The sequence below is a fragment of the Zea mays genome, unplaced genomic scaffold (assembly GCF_902167145.1).
Source record: "Zea mays cultivar B73 unplaced genomic scaffold, Zm-B73-REFERENCE-NAM-5.0 scaffold_519, whole genome shotgun sequence".
NCBI lineage: Eukaryota > Viridiplantae > Streptophyta > Magnoliopsida > Poales > Poaceae > Zea > Zea mays.
The window spans coordinates 28,159-47,732 of record NW_023367167.1 but is presented as its reverse complement, the minus strand read 5'-3'; the positions used below and the strand labels follow the sequence as shown (position 1 = coordinate 47,732).

At 50.4% G+C, this 19,574-nt stretch overlaps 1 pseudogene across 1 annotated transcript; it reads right to left on the bottom strand.

The window, feature by feature from the left end:
- Positions 1-14,454: 14,454 nt before the first annotated feature.
- On the bottom strand, positions 14,455-17,263 carry LOC118475635 (monocopper oxidase-like protein SKU5; annotated as a pseudogene). The gene is made up of 6 exons (XR_004855039.1): positions 16,966-17,263; positions 16,760-16,869; positions 16,382-16,653; positions 16,084-16,222; positions 14,973-16,002; positions 14,455-14,849 (listed from the first exon to the last, which is right to left on the bottom strand). The product of XR_004855039.1 is annotated as a monocopper oxidase-like protein SKU5 (transcript).
- Positions 17,264-19,574: the final 2,311 nt, after the last annotated feature.

Genomic DNA, 19,574 nt, shown 5'->3' with positions numbered 1-19,574 from the left:
TGGCAGGCGAAGCGGGCGTCGTTTCAACCTCCGCCATGATGACCGCGTCAAAAAAGGTGCGCCACACCATTTATATTCATATCTTTTTCCTCCTCCCCTTTCTCTCGCTACAGGGACCAGGAAAGGGGATATTCCGAAAGAGATCCTTCTCCGCGAAGGAAGCGGGCCCCAAGCCCTCCTACTGATCAGGGGTTCGAAGGCTGGCCCTTCGGAAGGGTCCGACGGCCGCCCCAGAGCACTCGGGCTTCAAGGTCATTACTGATCAGGGGTTCGAAGGCTGGCCCCTCGAAAGGGTTTGACAGACGCCCCAAAGCACTCGGGCTCCGCGCCCACTACTGATCAGGGGTTCGAAGGCTGGCCCCTCGGAAGGGTTCGACAGCCGCCCCAGAGCACGCAGAGCGAGGGATGACTCTGGGTACATCCGTTACATGGCTGAGGCTCAGGCTACGCTCCCGAGGTACCTAGGACATTTCTGAGACCAGCAGGAGCGATTTTGTAACGGAATACCACCAGAGGGAGGCATCGAGCCCTCGAACCCTATCGAACGGGACCGGGTCCGGCAAATCACCTGCAGGTACTTTTGGAGTGCGCCTATGGGCCACTAGCCGACCCTTATCGAACGGGGCACGAGCGTCCACTCGGATCACCCGTTAGCAACTCACTGGAGACACCATGTTCGGCGCCCTCCGAGGGCAACATGGCGCTTTCCCCCCTTCCTCCTTGCGGAAAGGCGACGAAGGGGCGTATGATAAAAGTCGAGACAGTCCTTGATCGTCCTCTCGCTCCGTGCAGAGGCTCGGGGGCTGCTCTCGCAAACCCGGCCACGACCAAACCATTGATAGCGTCAACAAACCAGCCTGAGAACTCAGAACCTGACCATGCACCCGGGCTACAATCAGATCGCATGAGGGAACAACCAGATCGGCTGAGGCATCACGAAAAGCATTAAGACCTCAGAGGAGTCAAACCACTCCTCTGAGGCCTCGGGGGCTACACCCGGCGGGTGCGCTCGCGCGCACCCACCAGAATAAAGTGTAACCGAGAAAGGCCGGTCCCCTTGCAAAAAAGTGCGGCAAAGTCTCCAAGCGAGTACCAACACTCCCTTTGAGGCTCGGAGGCTACTGTCAGGTACCGTAATTAGGGGTACCCCCAACACTCTTAAACACGGCTGGTAACCACCATCAGCACAAGCCGCAGAGACTGATGGGCGCAATTCAGGTCAAGGCTTCGTCTACTCAAGGGACGTGATCTCGTCTCGCCCGAGCCCAGCCTCGGGCGGGAACAGTAGTCCCAGGCGAATTCACGCCTCGCCCGAGGGCCACCTGAAGCAACGGGCGCACCCTCGACTCAGCCGAAGCCCAGCTCGGGCAGGCTTCGTTGTGAAGCAACCTTGGCCAAATCGCCTCACCAACCGATCGTATCGCAGGCGCATTCAATGCGAGGATCACCTTACGCCTTATCCTGACACACGTGCCTCAGTCGGCAAGGTCGAAGTGACCGCAGTCACTTCGCCCTTCCACTGATCGACCTGACAGGAAAACAGCGCCGCTCGCCCCTCTCCGACTACTGTGCCACCCGCCAGGGTGAGGCTGACAACAGCTAAGTCCAGCCTCAGGCGCAATAGGAAGCTCCGCCTCGCCCGACCTTGGGCCTCGGCCTCAGGAGGAGGTCCCCGCCTCGCCCGACCCCAGGGCTCGGCCCCCGCCTCGGCCTCAGGAGGTGGTCTCCGCCTCGCCCGACCCTAGGGCCCAGCCTCAACCTCGGCCTTGGAAGGTGGTCTCTGCCTCGCCCGACCCCAGGGCTCGGCCTCAACCTCGACCTCAGGAGGAATCGCGTCCTCACCCAACCTCGGCCTCAGCCTCAGGAGAAGTCTCCGCCTCGCCCAACCTTGGGCTCGGACCGACCGCGCTGCGGGGGATACATCATTACCCTACCCCTAGCTAGCTCAGGCTACAGGGGAACAAGACCGGCGTCCCATCCAGGCTCGCCCCGGTAGCAGGTAATGATGGCTCCCCGCGTGCATCCATAATGACGGTGGTTCTCAGCCCCCTACGGAAGCAAGGAGACGTCAGCAACATCCCAGCAGCCCCGACAGCTGTGCTTCTACAGGACTCGGGCGCTCCTCCGACGGCCACGATACCGCGTACACAGGGCCCTAGCACCTCTCCGACAGCCATGTTGGCATGTACACAGGGCTCTGGCACCTCTCTGCCAGACACGTTAGCGCATAACTACACCCCCATTGTACACCTGGACCCTCTCCTTGCATCTATAAAAGGAAGGTCCAGGGCCCTCATGCGGGAGGGTCGCGCGGGAGGACGGGCTGACGAACAGGCTCGCTCCCTCTCCCTCGCGAACGCTTGTAACCCCTACTGCAAGCGCATCCCCCTGGCGCAGGATAACACGAGCCGCGCCCCCCCCCCCTTGTGTTCCATCCCGCGCCAACCCATCTGGGCTGGGACACGCAGCGACAATTTTACTCGTCGGTCCAGGGACCCCCGGGGTCGAAACGCCGACACTATTAGTGTGACAAATCATTGTTGCTCCATCCAATTCAGCAACCTCAAACACTATGGAGTCCATTGCGCCAATGTGGTCTCAGAAACAACATAATGCTTGCAAGAGCCAAGAACGTTGTGCCGTGCTTGGGCTGTAGCATCGGCCCGTAGTGCTGGCCCGGCCCGACACGATTATATTTGTTTATTTTACAAAAAAAGGTATATACATATATACAATTTATATTCAATATTAAAAATATATGAGCATGACGTTCTATTGGTTAGACAACTTTATCGAATGTCTCTCGTCCTTCTTCCATCAAGGCATGGGTTCGAACCCCACCTACTGCACTGTTTTTTAACATTTTACGCTGATTTAATCAAATGGGCCGACGGGCCAACGGGCTGGCCCGACACAGTCAGCAGGTCGGCATGACGTGACTGGGCCAGAGTTGTGGCCCGCGGGCGTCTGGCCCGTGCCGGTGAGAGCACCTAGAGGGGGGTGAATAGGTGATCCTGTAAAATCAAACACTAAATTGCCACAAACTTGATTGTTAAGATGTTAGTGAAATCAAGTGGCTAGGGAACACGCTCGTGCGAAGAATAACAAGAAGCAACACACGAGACACGCGATTTTTATCCCGTGGTTCGGCCAAGTAACACTTGCCTACTTCCACGTTGTGGCGTTCCAATGGACGAGGTTTGCACTCAACCCCTTTCAAGTGATTCCAATGATCGACTTGAATACCACAGTCTTTTCCTTTAGAGTATTTTTCCCGGTTGGCGAGGAATCTCCACAAATTGGAGCCTCTCGCCCCTTACAATATTGATCACAAAGAAAGCACAGAGTAAGGATGGGAGAGCAACACACACAAGACTCAAATCCGCAGCACTACCACGCACACAAGTGAAGAAGTGAGCACACAAACACAACGCGAGGAGTTTACGACTCGAATAGTGCTCAAATCTCAAGAACGATGATATGATTGCGTGAATGCAGAGTCTAGGTGTCTTAGGATGTTTCTTGTAAGCTTGGTTATCTGCTCCATGCGCCTAGGGGTCCCTTTTATAGCCCCAAGGCAGCTAGGAGCCGTTGGAGATCAACATGGAATGTTATCCTTGCCCTTCTGCCCAGTGGCGCACCGGACAGTCCGGTGCACCACCGGACAGGTCCTATAGCTTGTCCGGTGCGCGATCTCCTTCCATATCGGGCACAGCCGACCATTGCTCCTCCGAGTCAGATGGCGCACCGGACACTGTCTGGTACACACGGGACAGTCTGGTGCACCCAGCCGACCGTTGGAGCTGGCCACGTGTCGCACGGTTGATCGCACGGACGACCGTTGGCGCTTGGCTGAAAGGGAAATGTGCCCTTGGGCCATTTCTAAGTATTTTGGTGATTGAGTGCAAACACAAGTGCTTAAATGTGAATCTATGCCCATGGATGAACAAAGTGCAAATCACAAGTAAAGGTATGTTTCTAAGCCTTAGTACATTGGTTTTGTGTACTAATATATTTGTCTAAGTGTTAGAAACAGAGAGAAGAAGAAAGGGAGAATGTTTGGCTGTGTACAGCCAACAGGCTGTTTCGGTCTGGGGCACCGGACTGTCCGGTGGTGCACCGGACAGTGTCCGGTGCGCTAGGCTTGCCTCGACCTGAAAACGCCGCTCTCAGGAAATTTGCCGACGGTGTACGGCTAAAATTCACCGGACTGTCCGGTGTGCACCGGACTGTCCGGTGAGCCAACGGTCGGCCGAGCCAACGGTCGGCCGCGGAATCTGCGCGCGACACGTGGTCTGGCCAACGGTCGGAAGGAGGCACCGGACTGTCCGGTGTGCACCGGACTGTCCGGTGCGCCAGATCTGCAAAGGTCGGCAACGGTCGGCTGCGCCGGTTAAGGAAAGAAATCGGGCACCGGACAGTGTCCGGTGTGCACCGGACTGTCCGGTGCGCCGACGACAGAAGGCAAGGATGGCCTTCCAGATTTATTCTCAACGGCTCCTAGCCGCCTTGGGGCTATAAAAGGGACCCCTAGGCGCATGGAGGAGTACACCAAGCATTCCTACAACATTTCCTAAGCACCAAGACATCGATCTCACGCATTCGTTTCATTGTGATAGCATATAGAGCTCTTGTGGAGTTGTGAACTCGTTGAGTTGTGTTGCGAGCTCTTGTTGCTGCTTGTGTGCGTGTTGTTGCTCTGATCTTTTGAAGTCTTGTGTGCGTTGCTCATTCCCACCCTTGCTCTGTGTTTCTTTGTGAACTTCAATTGTAAGGGCGAGAGGCTCCAAGTTTGTGGAGATTCCTCGCAAACGGGATTGAGGAAAAAGCAAGCAAAAACACCGTGGTATTCAAGTGGGTCTTTGGACCGCTTGAGAGGGGTTGATTGCAACCCTCGTCCGTAGGGACGCCCACAACGTGGAGTAGGCAAGCGTTGGTCTTGGCCGAACCACGGGATAAAACCACTGTGTCATCTCTGTGTTTGATCTTTTGTGGTATTGTGTTTTGTTGAGACTTCTCTCTAGCCACTTGGCAATAATTGTGCTAACACTTAACAAGTTTTTGTGGCTATAAGTTTAAGTTTTACAGGATCACCTATTCACCCCCCCCCCCTCTAGGTGCTCTCAATTGGTATCAGAGCCGTTCTCTTCAAGAAAGGGACTAACCGCCCGAAGAGATGGATCCTAAGGGGAAGGGAATCGTGATCAACGATAAGGAGAAGGAGTCCTTCGTCAACGAGCCCAAAGATGACAGCCTACCGACTCCGGCTCCGGGCCATAGACGAAGGAAGGGAAGAAGAAGAAGACAAGGCGCATCAAGGAGATCGTCTACTACGACTGACAGCGACAAATCTTCCTCTTCCCAAAAGGACAACGACGACAACGACTATGACAAACAAAAGACGGTTAACTCAAACTTTTCTTTTGATTATTCGCGCATTCCCGCATAGCTCAAATGCTCATCTGCTCCCCATTCCACTTGGCAAGCCTCCTCACTTTGATGGAGAGGACTTACGGATTTTGGAGTCACAAAATGCGTACTCACCTATTTTCTCTCCATCCAAGCATTTGGGAGATTGTGGAAAGTGGAATGAAATTTGATAGCTCGGATAGCCCCTTCGTTTATTAATGAACAGATCCATAAAAATGCACAAGCTACTACTGTGCTGCTAGCCTCTTTGTGCAGGGACGAGTATCACAAGGTGAGCGGCTTGGACAATGCCAAGCAGATTTGGGACACCCTCAAGATCTCTCATGAGGGGAATGATGTCACCTTACTCACCAAGATGGAGTTGGTGGAGGGCGAGCTCGGACGATTCGCGATGATAAGGGGCGAGGAGCCGACACAAACATACAACCGGCTCAAGATCCTTATCAACAAAATAAGGAGCTACGGAAGCACGCGATGGACGGATCACGATGTCATCCGTCTAATGCTAAGGTCATTTACCGTTCTTGATCCTCACTTGGTGAACAATATTCGTGAAAATCCTAGGTACATCAAGATGTCGCCCGAAGAAATTCTTGGAAAATTTGTAAGCGGGCGAATGATGATCAAGGAGGCGAGGTACGTGGACGACACGTTGAATGGCCCAATCCATGAGCCTCAACCCATTGCTCTCAAGGCAACAAGGGAGCAAGGAGGCGCTACCCAGCAAGGTGGCGCAAATTGAGGCGGTCCGGTCTTAATGATGAAGAGATGCCCTCATCATCAAAAGATTCAAGACGGCACTAAAGGGTCGCAAGGGACAGTCAAGCAATGACTAAGACCAAGGGAAAGCGATCATGCTTCAAATGCGGTAAGCTTGGTCATTTTATTGCTAACTGTCCCGACAATGATAGTGACCAGGAACACGGGAGCAAGAGGGAAAAGAAGAAGCATTATAAAGAAGGCCAAGGGCGAGGCACATATCGGAAAGGAGTGGGATTCGGATTGCTCCTCCTCCGACTCTGACAATGAAGGACTCGCCGCCACTGCCTTCAACAAATCATCCCTCTTCCCCAACGAGCGTCATAACATGCCTTATGGCAAGGGAGAAGAAGGTATGTAATCAAAACAATGTCACTTATGATTCTTCCAGTGAAGATGAGTCTAGTGATGATGAAATAGATTACTCTAGTTTGTTCAAGGGATTGGATAGAACTAAAGTAGATAAAAATTAATGAATTGATTGATGCCTTGAATGAAAAAGACAGACTCTTAGAAAACAAGAGGACCTTTTGTATGAAGAACATGACAAATTTGTAGAGGCACAAAAGTATTATGCTTTAGAAGTTAAAAGAAATGAAGTGCTTTCTAGTGAACTATCTTCTTGTCATGAAACGATTGCTACTTTAAAGAGTATTTAATGATGACTTAAATGCTAAAGTAGCTAGTAAATCTAATTCTTGTGAAGAACATGTTGAGATTATGCACTAGGGTGTAAAGATTTCGATGTTGATGCCTTGTAGTGATCATTTAGTTTCAATTTCTAAATTAACTGAGGAATTGGCTAGTCTTAATGCCCAACTTAAGACTAGCAAGAATGAATTTGATAAACTAAAATTTGCAAGGGATGCCTACACGATCGGTAGACACCCCTCAATTAAGGATGGGACTTGGCTTCAAGAGGGAAGCCAAGAACTTAACAAGCCATAAGGCTCCCATTCCCACTAAGGAGAAAGGGAAGGCCCCTATGGCTACTAATGCTAAAAGGAACCATGCCTTTTTGTATCATGATAAGAGACAAACTAAGAAATGCTTATAGGAGTTATAATGCTTATGATGATTTTGACCCCCATGCCATGTTTGTTTCTAGTTCTTCCTATATGCATGGTAGAAATATGTCTAGGAGAAATGCTATTCATCATGTGCCTAGAAAGAACATTATTCATGCTCCTAGGAAAGTAGTGAATGAACCTTCTACAGTTTATTGTGCTTTGAATGCTTCTTTTGCAATTTGTAGAAAGGATAGAAAGGTAATTGCTAGGAAGTTAGGGGCAAGATGCAAGGGAGACAAAACTTGCATTTGGGTCCCTAAGAATATTTGTGCTAACCTTGTAGGACCCAACATGAGTTGGGTACCTAAAACCCAAGCCTAAATTTGCCTTGCAGGTTTATGCATCCGGGGGTTCAAGCTGGATTATTGACAGCGGATGCACAAACCATATGACGGGGGAGAAGAAGATGTTCACACTCCTACGTCAAGAATAAGGATTCCCAAGATTTCAATCATATTCGGCGATGGGAATCAAGGCAAGGTAAAAGGGTTAGGTAAAATTGCAATTTCTAATGAGCACTCTATCTCTAATGTGTTTTTAGTAGAGTCACTTGGATATAATTTGCTATCGGTTAGTCAATTATGCAATATGGGATATAACTGTCTATTTACAAATGTAGATGTGTCTGTCTTTAGAAGAAGTGATGGTTCACTAGCATTTAAGGGTGTACTAGACGACAAACTTTACTTAGTTGATTTTGCAAAAGAAGAAGCCGGTCTAGATGCATGCTTAATAGCTAAGACTAGCATGGGCTGGTTGTGGCATCGCCGCTTAGCACATGTGGGGATGAAGAACCTTCACAAGCTTCTGAAGGGAGAACACGTGATAGGTTTAACTAACGTACAATTCGAAAAAGATAGACCTTGTGCAGCTTGTCAGGCAGGTAAACAGGTGGGAGGAACGCATCACAGCAAGAATGTGATGACCACATCAAGACCCCTGGAGCGGCTACATATGGATCTCTTCGGACCCGTCGCCTATCTAAGCATAGGGGGAAGTAAGTATGGTTTAGTTATTGTTGATGACTTTTCCCGCTTCACTTGGGTATTCTTTTTGCAGGATTAAGTCTGAAAACCCAAGGGACCCTCAAGCGCTTCCTCAGGAGAGCTCAAAATGAGTTTGAGCTCAAAGTGAAAAGATAAGGAGCGACAACGGGTCCGAGTTCAAGAACCTTCAAGTGGAGGAGTTCCTTGAGGAGGAAGGGATCAAGCACGAGTTCTCCGTCCCTACACACCACAGCAAAACGGTGTGGTAGAGGAGGAAGAACAGGACGCTCATCGATTATGGCAAGGACGATGCTAGGAGAGTTCAAGACCCCCGAGTGCTTTTGGACGGAAGCCGTGAACACGGCTTGCCACGCCATCAACAGGTCTACCTTCATCGACTCCTCAAGAAGACGTCGTATGAGCTACTAAACCGGTAACAAACCCAATGTATCTTACTTTCGTGTATTTGGGAGCAAGTGCTACATTCTAGTGAAGAAGGGTAGAAATTCTAAGTTTGCTCCCAAAGCAGTAGAAGGGTTTTTGTTAGGTTATGACTCAAATACAAAGGCGTATAGAGTCTTCAACAAATCATCGGGTTTGGTTGAAGTCTCTAGCGACGTTGTATTTGATGAGACTAATGGCTCTCCAAGAGAGCAAGTTTTTGATTGTGATGATGTAGATGAAGAAGATGTTCCGACGGCCGCTATACGAACCATGGCGATTGGAGAAGTACGGCCACAGGAACAAGATGAACGAGATCACCCTTCTTCCTCAACTATGGTGCATCCCCCAACTCAAGACGATGAACAGGTTCATCAACAGGAGACGTGTGATCAAGGGGGAGCACAAGATGATCATGTGATGGAGGAAGAAGCGGAACCGGCACCTCCAACCCAAGTTCGAGCGATGATTCAAAGGGATCATCCCGTCGATCAAATTCTGGGTGATATTAGCAAGGGAGTAACTACTCGGTCTAGATTAGTTAATTTTTTGTGAACATTACTCCTTTGTCTCTTCTATTGAGCCTTTCAGGGTAGAGGAGGCCTTGCTGTTGCTAGATCCGGACTGGGTGTTGGCCATGCAGGAGGAGCTCAACAACTTCAAGAGGAATGAAGTTTGGACGTTGGTGCCTCGTCCTAAGCAAAATGTTGTGGGAACCAAGTGGGTGTTCCGCAACAAACAAGACGAGCACGGAATGGTGACAAGGAACAAGGCTCGACTTGTGGCAAAAGGTTATGCCCAAGTCGCAGGTTTGGACTTTGAGGAGACTTTTGCTCCTGTGGCTAGGCTAGAGTCCATTCGTATCTTGCTAGCATATGCCGCTCACCATTCTTTCAGGTTGTTCCAAATGGATGTGAAGAGCGCTTTCCTCAATGGGCCAATAAAGGAGGAGGTGTACGTGGAGCAACCCCCTGGCTTCGAGGATGAACGGTACCCCGACCATGTGTGTAAGCTCTCTAAGGCGCTCTATGGACTTAAGCAAGCCCCAAGAGCATGGTATGAATGCCTTAGAGGACTTTCTAATTGTTAATGCTTTCAAGGTTGGGAAAGCCAATCCAACTCTTTTTACAAAGACATGTGATGGTGATTTGTTTGTGTGCCAAATTTATGTCGATGACATAATATTTGGTTCTACTAACCAAAAGTCTTGTGAAGAGTTTAGCAGGGTGATGACGCAGAAATTCGAAATGTCGATGATGGGCGAGTTGAACTACTTCCTTGGGTTCCAAGTGAAGCAACTCAACGGACGGCACCTTCATCTCTCAAACAAAGTACACGCAAGATCTGCTGAAGCGGTTTGGGATGAAGGACGCCAAGCCCGCAAAGACTCCGATGGGAACCGACGGACACACTGACCTCAACAAAGGAGGTAAGTCCGTTGATCAAAAAGCATACCGGTCCATGATAGGTTCTTTGCTTTATCTTTGTGCTAGTAGACCGGATATTATGCTTAGCGTATGCATGTGTGCTAGATTTCAATCCAATCCTAAGGAGTGTCACTTAGTGGCGGTGAAGCGAATCCTTAGATATTTAGTTGCTACGCCTTGCTTTCGGGCTCTGGTATCCAAAGGGGTCTACTTTGACTTGGTTGGATACTCAGACTCCGATTATGCTGGATGTAAGGTCGATAGGAAGAGTACATCGGGGACGTGCCAATTCTTAGGAAGGTCCCTGGTGTCATGGAACTCTAAGAAACAAACTTCCGTTGCCCTATCCACCGCTGAGGCCGAGTATGTTGCCGCAGGACAGTGTTGCGCGCAACTACTTTGGGCTAGGCAAACCCTCAGGGACTTTGGCTACATTCTGAGCAAAGTCCCACTCCTATGTGATAATGAGAGTGCTATCCGCCATGTCGGAAAATCCTGTTGAACACAGCCGCGCAAAGCACATAGACATCCGGCATCACTTTTTGAGAGACCACCAGCAAAAGGGGGATATCGAAGTGTTTCATGTAGCACCGAGAACCAGCTAGCCGATATCTTACCAAGCCTCTAGATGAGAAGACCTTTTGCAGGTTGCGTAGTGAGCTAAATGTCTTAGATTCGCGGAACTTGGATTGAATTGTAGCATACATGTGTTTATGCCTTTGATCATGTCCATTCTGCATTTTGTTGCTTATTATGGTGCTCAAGTTGTACAAACACTCCCTGGACCTCACAAGTCCGTTGCAAAGTGATGCACATGTTTAGGGGGAGATGTGTTACAACTTGACCCTTTTGAGACTAACCATATGCTTGAGTTTGCTTGATTTAGTCTCGAAGGAGAATTGAAAGGGAAAAGGTGGACTTGGACCATGAAAGACTTCCACTGCACTCCGATGAGAGGGTAACTTATTCCAAGTTCATCTCATGAACTCTTATTGCCACTTAATTGAAGATTTTGGTGAGGCAATGGGGTTATGGGGCCAACATTAATCCCGTTTTGGTGCTTGATGCCAAAGGGGGAGAAAATAAAGGCCAAGGCCCAAAGCAATAAATGGATCAGCTACCACTTGAGAAATTTTGAAATTAGTAGAATAGAGCTTTTGGTTTTTCAAAACTCCTTGTATTGTCTCTTTTGTCAAAAGTTGGCTTCTTGTGGGGAGAAGTAGTGATTATGGGAAAAAGGGGGAGTTTTTGAAATCTTTGATCAATCTCTTTGTTTTTGGAATGACTCTCTTTATGCTTCAACATGTGTGTTTGACTTAGAGATAGAGATTTGAGTTTGATTTGCAAAAACAAATCAAGTGGTGGCAAAGGATGATCCATATATGCCAAAATGAATCAAAATAGATTTGAGTTCTATTTGAAGTGATTTTGCACTTGTTCTAGTTGCTTTATGTTGTGTTGGCATAAATCACCAAAAGGGGGAGATTGAAAGGGAAATGTGCCCTTGGGCCATTTCTAAGTATTTTGGTGATTGAGTGCAAACACAAGTGCTTAAATGTGAATCTATGCCCATGGATGAACAACGTGCAAATCACAAGTAAAGGTATGTTTCTAAGCCTTAGTACATTGGTTTTGTGTACTAATATATTTGTCTAAGTGTTAGAAACAGAGAGAAGAAGAAAGGGAGAATGTTTGGCTGTGTACAGCCAACAGGCTGTTTCGGTCTGGGCACCGGACTGTCCGGTGGTGCACCGGACAGTGTCCGGTGCGCCAGGCTGCCTCGACCTGAAAACGCCGCTCTCGGAAATTTGCCGACGGCGTACGGCTAAAATTCACCGGACTGTCCGGTGTGCACCGGACTGTCCGGTGAGCCAACGGTCGGCCGCGGAATCTGCGCGCGGACACGTGGTCTGGCCAACGGTCCGGAAGGAGGCACCGGACTGTCCGGTGTGCACCGGACTGTCCGGTGCGCCAGATCTGCAAAGGTCGGCAACGGTCGGCTGCGCCGGTTAAGGAAAGAAATCGGGCACCGGACAGTGTCCGGTGTGCACCGGACTGTCCGGTGCGCCCGACGACAGAAGGCAAGGATGGCCTTCCAGATTTTATTCTCAACGGCTCCTAGCCGCCTTGGGGCTATAAAAGGGACCCCTAGGCGCATGGAGGAGTACACCAAGCATTCCTACAACATTCCTAAGCACCAATACATCGATCTCACGCATTCGTTTCATTGTGATCGCATATAGAGCTCTTGTGGAGTTGTGAAACTCGTTGAGTTGTGTTGCGAGCTCTTGTTGCTGCTTGTGTGCGTGTTGTTGCTCTGATCTTTTGAAGTCTTGTGTGCGTTGCTCATTCCCACCCTTGCTCTGTGTTTCTTTGTGAACTTCAATTGTAAGGGCGAGAGGCTCCAAGTTGTGGAGATTCCTCGCAAACAGGATTGAGAAAAAGCAAGCAAAACACCGTGGTATTCAAGTGGGTCTTTGGACCGCTTGAGAGGGGTTGATTGCAACCCTCGTCCGTAGGGGCGCCACAACGTGGAGTAGGCAAGCGTTGGTCTTGGCCGAACCACGGGATAAACCACTGTGTCATCTCTGTGTTTGATCTTTTGTGGGTATTGTGTTTTGTTGAGACTTCTCTCTAGCCACTTGGCAATAATTGTGCTAACACTTAACAAGTTTTTGTGGCTATAAGTTTAAGTTTTACAGGATCACCTATTCACCCCCCCTCTAGGTGCTCTCACTGGCGTCGTTGGCTCACCGGACAGTCTAGTGCACCACCGGTCAGTCCGGTGAATTGTAGTCACGTCGCCTTTTCCTTTTCCGAGAGCGGTCGGTTCACCGTCGGCCAGCCTGGGTCACCGGACAGTCCGGTGCGCCAGGCCTGAGCTGGTGTTGGCTGTACACAACCACCTCTTTTCCATTTCTTTTCTCCTTATTTTGCCACTGTTTCTAACACTTAGACAAACACATTAGTATTCAAAAAACAATATACTAAGTCTAGAAACATACCTTGTACTTTGATTTGCACTTCTTGCTCATTTAGCACATAAGGACTCAATTAATATGTGTTGGCATCTAATCACCAAAATACTTATAGAAATGGCCCAAGGGCACATTTCCCTTTCAGCCGGGCCGTCGTTTGGCATCTATAGGCGTGCAACAAATTAATTTGAAATAGTTGTGAGGAGTTATTTGTAAAAAGATGACGCGGGACGACTGTTGAAATTGGTGCTTTAAGTATAGTATAGATATAGATAATTCTAACATAAGTATCGAGTCAGATTACCTTAAATTTAATCAAGTTATAATATTCTCACTATTCTAAATTCTAAATCATTTGAGTTTATATAAACACAATTATAACATATTAATAGATATAACTCTAACATAGTATTGAGTTAGGTCACTTAAATGTGAATAAGTTATAATATTTTTTAATTATAAATTATTTTAATTTTGTAATTATACTTTTTTACTATATGTCTATATATACATGTAGCCTAAATATACAATAAAACGTATATTCAGGAAAAAAAACACTTATAATTTAGAATCGATGCAGTACCAAATAATTTAGAATGGGTGACAATTGCAAAGCGATAGATGGGCGGCATTAGTGAGACGGCTAGTTGGATGAACGAGACACATTATTGAGGCTAGGGCATGGCCACAAGGGTAAGGTGGCAGCGGTGCAAGCGATGACAAACAAAAAGGCTCAATTAAAATCACTAAAATCGAAATTACTTAGCTCACAAAATGTTGTCATTTTTTTTGAATAATACAAAACCTGTTATAAATTTGAATGTTGATCTTTCTTAATAAAAACGAGCAATTAGAAGCTAGTGTAGCCACACATACCGATGAACAATTAACGAAGGAAAGTAAAAGACCGAAAACAAAGCTAGCTAGCTGGCTTATAAGATGCTTATGATAATTTGCTAAACAAAATATAATAATTAGCATACATAATAACGAGGTATCTAGCTACCAAGTTAGAAAAAAATATCAGTATTTTGAATATTTCTACACTATTTATAAATTCGACTGGATTATAGATCGTTCGACTTTAGAAGACCTTAAAATTGATTTATTTGAGGACGAAGGAGTAACGTTTTTAAACTCGTTTGCACTAAACTACTCCGGACACAGGCGTTGATATTTGGCACCCAGCTCCCAGCCCCGCATGGCGGGCGCCGTCGCTGGTCCATACTAAAAACGTCGACCAAAATGTTCTCAGCCACTCACGATTTTCTTGTTTAGAAATGAATCCCCACAGCTCACATTCTAAAACGATGTCCAGTAAACGTTCTTAGCCAGTTGAAGAACAGGACTACATGAGGTGCGATACAAAAACGCTAAGATCGGAATCACCATCAAAAGGAATGAACTAATCAGAGAGAAACCATCGACCCTTCCTAACAGAGGCTAACTAACACACGCACACACACACACAATGAAAGCGAGGGAGAACTGTACCATAGGAAACCAGGCGGAGGCCAGCACTGCTGGCATATGAACAATTCTCATAGGTAATGACGCGGCCTACGCCTAATCCTAATCAAACCTACATAAACGGGTGCCGCCTCGGTTGCAGAAGTAACGGTTGCCACTCACTCTACGGCGCGAACACGAAGGATCCGGCGAGGAGCAGCGCCGTCGCGAGCAGCCGGCGCGCTAGGGACACCCGACGAGCGTGGCGCCGCAGCAGACGCCCCCATCTTGTGGTGCGGAGTCTGCTCCCTGAAATAACGAGTCGGAGTGGATGAGCACAGAGCATTAGCGAGCAATGCAATGCAGGACGGATACGGATGCGAGAGAGACAGAGAGTTGAGCTGAAGAAACAGGAGTAGTGGATGGACGTACTTCTGGTACTTGTGGAGCTGGCCGCAGTAGAGAGCGTTGGCGGGGATGGCCATCTCGGTCTTGTTGCCGGTGTCCTCAGGGTTGACGACCCTGACGTAGACCTCCTGCCCCAGGTACCACGAGTCTAGGTTCTGGGACCGCACGTTCCAGACGCCGACGTTGTCCAGGGACACCAGCACCGCCGCCCACGCGCCCGGGTACACCTGTATCGTGCTGCGCGCCACGCCGCTCCCCCTTGTTGTACGTGCCCCTGCTGTCCTCCGTCCACTCGCCGTAGTCCATCCCGACGACGAAGAAGGCGTAGCCGTCCATATGGTAGCTCTGCATCCTGGTGTCGTTGTTCTGGAAGATGAGCTCCATGAACCCGCGGTTAGGTGCCGTTGATGACGGACCGCGCGATCCTGGGGGCGGCGCCCCGGAGCGGCGGGCGCTCGGGGAAGTCGAGCGTGTACACGCCCTCCACCCCGTACGCGTCCGCCAGCCGCAGCGGCGTCTCGGGCGGCGCGTACGACAGCCCGTTCAGCGCCGCGCGCCGCCTGCCGCCGATCCACACGGGCCCCGCGCCCCGCAGCAGGTACGCCTGCGTCACGCTGATGGCCGAGTAGCGGAACGAGCCCTGCGGGTTGGGCCGCGCCGCGCCGGCGCTCAGGTTCCAGCGGACCGACCGCGCCTGGTTCATGGGAGAAGGCCCTGTCGTCCTGGTCCTGCGGCGGGTCGGGTAGGGCGCCCGACGCGGGGCCCCCGGAGGTGGAGTAGCGGAGCACGGCGACGCCCGTGACGCGGCGCCAGAGGGGCTGGGAGCCGTTCACCTGCCGCGCGCTGGCGACCACGTAGTAGTCGGAGCTGGCGTTCTGATCCGTGGCGACGAGGAAGGAGTAGGACTGGCCCACGTGGACGTCCAGGCTCGTGTAGTTCTGCTGCGACGTGTAGGAGCCCTCCGTCTCCACCAGCACCATGCTGTGCCCCTGGATCCGGAAGTTGAGGCTCGTCGACGTCCCCACGTTGTGCACCCGGATGCGGTACGTCCTGCCTGTGCACCGGATGCAAAGGAGAGAGGGGATGAGATGGATTTTAACGAGAGGGCAGATGGATGGATGGATGGATGGGTTACCCGGATGCACATTGAAGGTCTCGTACTCGATGCCGGGCGGCACGAGGCTGTCGTTGTACCGGTACGGGCCCTTGCCGTTTATCAGCACGCCGTCGGGAATACCGAGGTCCTTCCCCTTGTCCAGCATCTTCCTCAGATCCTGCAATGCCAATGCGAGCCAGAGAGGCACCGGTCACCTCCAACCCCCAAACGTCCGTCTCGGCCACAGGCCGCATTGGCATGATGATGCATTGGGCCACTCACTCACTCATCGCTGCTGCTGCCGCAATAATTTAAGAAGCAAGAGCAGTCCAATTACCGTGTGGTTCTTGTTGTACCAGTCGCCGATGAAGATGGTGATGTCGCCGTCGGGGCGGGCGAAAGGGCACGGCGATGACGTCGCGGTTGTTGACGACGATGCCGCCGAAGCCGCCGGCGGCGCGCTGCAGGCCGGTGGAGGGGAAGTAGAAGAAGCTGCCGATCTGGTCCTTCACCTGGAACTCGTACGTCCAGTTCCAGCCGGGCGGGATGGGGCAGTTGGTGCCGAGCACCCCGTCCTGCCAGCAGTTCTTCCGGTGCTGGATCCCGTTCCTGCGTGTGTTCGATCCGAACAGAGAGTGAAAGATGGAGGGAGGCAGACGACGTTCACTCGCTGCAGCGGCAGCTAGCTGCTAGCGACGTTCGTACGTGTACGTACCAGGTGATGAGGAGGGGCTCGTCGAGGTCGTTGAGCACGTTGACGACGACGTTCCAGTTGGTGCTGACGTTCACGACGGGCCCTGGGAACTTGCCGTTGATGCCTATCACCTACCAGCAGGCAGTGTCCACCGGCTTGTCAGAGCAGGCAATGCCTATCACCCTACGCGAGAACGAGGAAGGAATGTAAGGGCCGGAAATGCTCGCCTGCTGCTTGACGCCGAGCGGCGCCGCAGTGACGTAGGAGACGTCCCAGTCGAAGAAGGCGTAGGGGTCGGTGGCCAGCGCTGGACGCGACGCCAGCAGCACCAGCAGGGCTGCCACCAGCGCGAGAAGGCGCTGCATCGCGAAGCTCCGGGAAACGAGAGCGCGAGTGGACTGGGGAAAGCGAGCGCGAGACGAGATGCCAATTGGAGCCTGTGAGAGTGAGATGGACCGCGTGGTGGTGGAGGAGGAGGAGCACTGCTGCAGTGGAGCAGAGAGAGGTGGTGGAATGGCAAGCAAATCGATGGGTCCACAGGGTGGCACTGGCAGTGGCAGGATTGGGATCGGGACCGTCCTGCCGTGGCGTCGCGTCGGACGGATCCTCTGGCGCGGGCGCGGCGGGGGTGCGTGCCGGGCGACCCGCGGTTTTTGTTTGGGGGTGGTGCCGTGGTGGGTGCCTGCTTTCTGTTTGTGTGCAGCGATGGGAAAACGGAAAAGGGCGTTTGCTTTGTAGCGAGTCGGCAGGGGGTCGTTGTTGCCTCATTGGTTGCAAGATTTGTTGGCAGTTTTGGGGTCAGGGCCTCAGGGGCCGCTCAGGCATTGATGCTGGATGGGTCGTTCGCTTTGAGACGGATAGGAACGGCAGCGTACTGCTTGCTACTTTCGCCAAGTAGTTGGGGGACTTGAGAGGCTGTATCATGGAGTCTGACACCGGCAACGTGGGTGCAAATGAATACGTACGTGCACACCCACCCAGAGGAAACTCGCCCCATCCTGCTTTCTTGCCCCGGGCACGGACTACGGTCGAGCGAGGAGGCAACGAACCCGTGGTGTGCCCGGCTGCACTCGCACATGCGCGGACCTCGCGACGCGCGGCACGGTGCACGCCGTCGTCCGAGCGCCGGTCCGATTCAGCCACGGCCATGCCGCGCGCGCATGGCGCGTGGGCCGTGGGGTGATGGGGGATTGGGGGCCGCGGCTTTTGGCTCCGGTCGGTGCATGCGCGGAGCGACCGTGGATAACTAGCAGGTGCACGTGCATGGGCCCGTGCCCGACGCCCCACAACCGTCCCAGGAATTATTACCTCCCGTTGGCCCGCGTGGTTTCCGGTTTTTACTACCGTCTCAGCCATGAGCCATGTAAACTATTTTTAATTTTAGCTAAATATATATAAGAAAATTTTGACTATTTCAAAATTTGACTATATATATATATATATTATTAGTATTTATGATATATATAATTAGTATTGCTAGAGCAAGTTTAATAAAAGAGCACACAGTGAGCTCTAAATCTCTCATCTGGAGTCAACAATAAAAACATTCATATAATAAATTTAATATCAAATGAATATTTGGTCCACGTATCAGATAATAAACAGATAAAAACAAAAGTCCCTATTACAAGAAATTGCAAAATTCCCTGTTTTTTCAAAAGAGCCCTCAGGATTCTAGGAATTAGACCCGCAGTCCACTTCTATTTACGAGAAATTACGCAAAGTCCTTGTTTCTCGCATAATAGTTCCTATAGTATTTGTTTTAATTCAAACAAGTTCAGAAACTTGATAAATTCATAACTATCACGTTTTAACTCTGTTTTTGAAAGGGAATTAGGCTTACACCTAGTTCCTAAATAGTTTTGGTGGTTGAATCGCCCAACACAAACAATTGGACTAACTAGTTTGCTCTAGATTATATGTTTTACAGGTGCCAAAAGTTCATCTATAACTATGCTAAATCGACTGTCCGGAATACCGTAGATTATTCCGGACAGGAGAAGCTTTTTGGTAAAAACAGGCCAAGCGCGGACCGTCCGGGCCCTTGCGGCGGACCGTCCGCAACACTAGAATGACTCTCGGACAGAACCAATGCAAAAATACAAGTTTCCATTACGGACTGTCCGAAGGAAAAGCAAAGACCGTCCGAGCCCTCGCGCGGACCGTCCGGCCTTAGGCGCGGACCGTCCGGTCGGTAAGAAACCGAAAAACCCGAAGGTAACGGGTTCGGAGAAATGAATTATAGGGGGCCTCGCGGACCGTCCGGGGTGCACGACCGGACCGTCCGCGACTGGCTCTGTCTGACATCTGACGACGCATTAAATGCAATATAGCCGTTGATATAGCCGTTACTGCTGACCGTTGCATTTTCAGCCGTTGATCTACAGGGGCGGACCGTCCGCACCAGGAGGGCGGACCGTCCGCGCTCGGCAGAATGGCCCAACGGCTAGGAAGTGGTTGGTGGCTATAAATACAACCCCAACCACCTCCATTCACTTCATCCAAGCATTCCAACCTTCAACATTCAATACAAGAGCTAGCACTCCATTCCAAGACACATTCAAAGCCTCCACCTCTCCAAGTTTCACAATTGAGAAAAGAGATCATTAGTGATTAGTGACTTGAGAGAGGAAGTGATCCGTGTGTTACTTGTCGCTCTTGTTGCTTGGCTTTTTAATCGTGCTTTCTTGATTCCTTCATTGCGATCAAACTCACTTGTAATTGAGGCAAGAGACACCAAACTTGTGGTGGTCCTTGTGGGAACTTTGTGTTCCAAGTGATTAAGAAAAGAAAGCTCACTCGATCCGTGGATCGTTTGAGAGAGGGAAGGGTTGAA